Genomic DNA, 4,428 nt, shown 5'->3' on the forward strand with positions numbered 1-4,428 from the left:
CTGAGTCAGAAGGTAATGTGGTCAGTGCAATACATGAAAGTGTAGCTTGGAAGTGCATGTAAGCGTAACGGAAATTTATACGAAAAGTCTTTATCAGGTATGTGGTTTGCATTATATTGAAATGTGTGAAACATATTTATTTCATTTTTAAAAGTTGTTAATATTATACCATCACACAGACACATACATAGCAGAAATGTCCAAACATACCACAAGGAATTTATGATGTCAAGATAGCTTTATGATTTTATATTTATATTTATTTCATATTTAGTCATTTATTTAAAGTTATGATCGGTAGGGTATATAATATTATAAATTATTAATAATTTTCTATATTTAGTTATATATTACATTCATCGTTTTCATCTACAATGGGTTGTAATAGTGGTTGTATTACAACAAAATTCTCTTCGTCAGAAGAATCAAATAATTCCATGTGATGTGCCATATTGCTTACTACACTCTGGCGTTTTAGCGGTGCAGCAAAAACGAACAGAACTCTTCATTGCATTTTTGCACTGAACTATTCAGTACTAGTCTGTCCCAGTGCGGTTTAGCTCAGTTCAGTGCAGTTCTGGTGCAGGTGTAGTTTAGTGTAGCGAAGAAAAACAGACTTATAGATTAAACATCTAACCTAACGATGTAAAGATGTACCTTTAGTATCTATTAAAGTTAGGACTAAGTTATCCGCATTTGCGCAAGATTATAAAATAAAAAGAAAATCCTCACGAAGGATTAGTGCGAAATTAATACATAAAAATGACGTCACTTCTGAAAATCATTAACGGTCTGCAACTGTTTCATAAATGCTTAAAAAAAAGGTAGGACATTTACTGTTAATTCGTAACAAATATTTCATCTTGAACGAGCGGATACGATATCCTGAAAAAAGCGAGAAAATGAAGAGAAAGGTGAGATATGAAAAGTAACATTTAAATGAAAACGTATATAAATATAAAAATTGACATTTAAATAAAACGAGATATAAAAAGTAACATTTAAATGAGAAAACCTACAGAAATATTAGTGGAATTTTGTTTCTCTGTTTAGTATCGATATTTTGTTTCTCTTTTTAGTATCTATAGGAGATCTGTTCCAAGTCGAAGTAAAATAATCGGAATTCCCAGAAACCGTCATCCACAGTAGCAACCAAAACCACAGCATGTCGTACGTAAAAAGTGTATGTATAACTTTTTTTTTCAAAATTCATAAGTACAATATATCAAGTAATACATATATTGTGTTTTCTAAAAATATCTATTAACACTAAACCTTCCAGTGCCGGTCAAATTGACCGTTTTCAAACTTTTATAAAATGTACACACTTTAAACGTTATAATACCGTTATCGAACTATATAACAATTCTTAGAATATGCATATAATATTTTTTTCACTCTGTACTTCTAGTTATTTTTTCACTTTTCCAAAAAAAATTTATCATGTGTCCTACCTACCGCGCTCGGTCAAATTGACCGGTGATTAAAAAAGTTATCGATTTTAGTATTCAATGCAGATAATGGTTGATTTATTGCTAAATGTAAATAAAATGAAGAATTTTTATAAAATTTCGTCCAAATTAATTTTTATATAAGTTCAATTATAAACCTAAAAAACAAAAATTTCATGTTTCCCACATGAGAAACCAAACTAAATATTTTGTACATTTAAAATTATATATAAAAAAACAAATTAAATTAAACTTTTATATGCAATGTTATGCATACATACATACTTATATACTATTGTACTACATGTATATACTTTATTCGGCTTCCTTACAATGTTTACAAATTATTTTAATCTGAAATGTACATTTGCCGCAAACATATTTTTCGCACTTCGAACAGATTTTTGTTGTTTTATAATTCTTACAAAATTTTATTTGACAANAAATTATATATAAAAAAACAAATTAAATTAAACTTTTATATGCAATGTTATGCATACATACATACTTATATACTATTGTACTACATGTATATACTTTATTCGGCTTCCTTACAATGTTTACAAATTATTTTAATCTGAAATGTACATTTGCCGCAAACATATTTTTCGCACTTCGAATAGATTTTTGTTGTTTTATAATCCTTACAAAATTTTATTTGACAAATTTTTCTTGACAAGTTTTTCGAATCTGAATTTGTAGACCTTGTTGGTAAAAATATTTTTTCTTGAGATTTTTTATATGTATCGCCGAGCTCTGAAGCTAACTGGAATAAAAATTCCTGCCTCGAAATATTTTCACAAGTCGTTTCTTCATACAAAACCCAGGCATTTATTCCAGCTAGGTCCAAAATGTTGAAAAATACCTGAAGTGGCCACCTACAACTTTTCGACTTTACACTGTATTTCTTTGCCATCTGATCTGCCACATCTACANTAATGTAATAGTTTCCGGTATACGTTTGTTGTTTTTTCTATTTCTATTGATTTATGTTTGGAACTTAGGACAAGTACTTTTTTTTCTTGCTTACTTTTATACATTGTAAGAGTCGTGTAATTTGATTTGTACAATTTGCTTGAAAATCTAGCCATTTTATCTTTCCTTTCTTTGGCTAACTTTGGCAACTCTTTTTTGTTTCCACGAATTGTTCCAACAATGGTAGTTTTTATTGCAAATAAATTCTTGGCTAATGATAGACTCGTGAAAAAATTATCTGTTGTTACGTTCCTTCCTTTCACAGGATGCGGAAGGACGAAAAGGATTTCTGCATCGCATTGTGACTGGAGATGAAAAATGGGTTCATTACAATAACCCCAAGCGCAGAAAATCATGGGGAGTTCCCGGCCATGCTTCCACATAGACGGCCAAACCGAACATTAATGGCTCCAAGGTAATGCTCTGTATTTGGTGGGATCTGCTCGGCGTAGTGCATTACGAGCTATTAAAACTAACTGAAACAATCACAGGCGATCGGTATCGATTGATGCGTTTGAGCCGAGCAGTGAAAGACAAGCGGCCGCACTACGCCGAGAGACACGAGAAAGTGATTTTGCAGCATGACAATGCTCGACCCCATGTTGCAAAAGTGGTCAAGACATACTTAGAAACGTTGAAATGGGAAGTCCTACCCCATCCGCCGTACTCTCCAGACGTTGCACCTTCGGATTATCACTTGTTCCGATCAATGGCACACGGCCTGGCTGACCAACACTTCCAGTCTTATGAAGAAGTCGGAAAATGGATAGATTCGTGGATTACCTCAAAAGATGACCAGTTTTTTCGACGCGGGATTCGTGCAATGCCCAAAAGATGGGAGAAAGTAGTGGCCAGTGATGGACAATATTTTGAGTCATAACTTTATCTCCATTTTTTTACAATAAAGCCTCAAATTAAAAAAAAACGGCAAGAGCAAAGTTGTACACCTAATAAAAATTATCAATTTATTGTAAAAAAATATACTTTACATTTTATTCAAAATATTGTCCGTCACTAGCTACTATTTTTTGCTATCTTTCTGGCAGCATTCGGATGCCACGTCGAAAAAAGTCTTCATTTTTTGAGACTACCCATGAATCGACCCAATTTTTGGCTTCTTCGTAAGTAGTGAAGTGCTGTTCGACCAGGACGTGAGCTATCGACCGGAACAAGTGGTAGTCCGAAGGAGCAATATCTGGTGAATACTACGGGTGGGGTAAGACATCCCATTGTAAAGCTTCCAATCAGTTGCTGTTGATAACGTTCTCCAGTGATAGTTTCGTTAGGCTGGAGTAGCTCGTAATAGATTACTTCGAGCTGATCCCACTAGATGCACAACATTAGCTTCTTGCCATGAATATTCGGTTTGGCCGTTGAAGTTGGTGCATGGCCGGGCTTACCCCACGATTTCCTACGTTTTGGGTTGTCGCAGTGGATCCACTTTTCATCCCCCGTCACTATTTGATGCAAAAAACCTTTCCGATTTTGTCTTTGGAGAAGTTGTTTGCACGTGAAAAGACGGCGTTCGACGTCTCTGGATTTGAGTTCATACGAAACCCAATTTCCTTGCTTTTGTACTATACCAATGGTCTTGAGACGGTTTGAAATCGCTTGTTGAGTCACTCCCAAGTTTTCTGCGAGCTGCTCTTGAGTTTGGCAAGAGTCTTGGTCCAATAATGCCTCTAACTCAGCGTCTTCAAACTTTACTGGCCTTCCTTCGCGTTCTTTATCTTCCACGTCAAACTCGCCGTTTTTAAACTTTTGAAACCACTCACGATAACTTCTCTCACTTAAAGCAGCATCACCGTAAACTTCTACAAGCGACCGATGCGCCTCAGCAGCAGATTTCTTTAAATGAAAGAAATAAATCAAAACTTCCCGCAAATGACGCTTATTCGGTACAAAACTCAACATTTTCGAACGAAAAAAATGTATACTGCTAATACAGGGTCAATAGTATTTTAAGGTTATGTTGTTGCCAGGTGTCTAAACTTTCTATATG

General features: G+C 34.4%; 1 pseudogene; it reads left to right on the forward strand.

The window, feature by feature from the left end:
• Nucleotides 1-762: 762 nt before the first annotated feature.
• Nucleotides 763-4,428, forward strand: part of LOC106749674 — a 5,117-nt pseudogene continuing 1,451 nt past the window's right edge.

This window comes from Dinoponera quadriceps, unplaced genomic scaffold (assembly GCF_001313825.1).
Source record: "Dinoponera quadriceps isolate SergipeBrazil2010 unplaced genomic scaffold, ASM131382v1 scaffold4263, whole genome shotgun sequence".
NCBI classification, from domain to species: domain Eukaryota; kingdom Metazoa; phylum Arthropoda; class Insecta; order Hymenoptera; family Formicidae; genus Dinoponera; species Dinoponera quadriceps.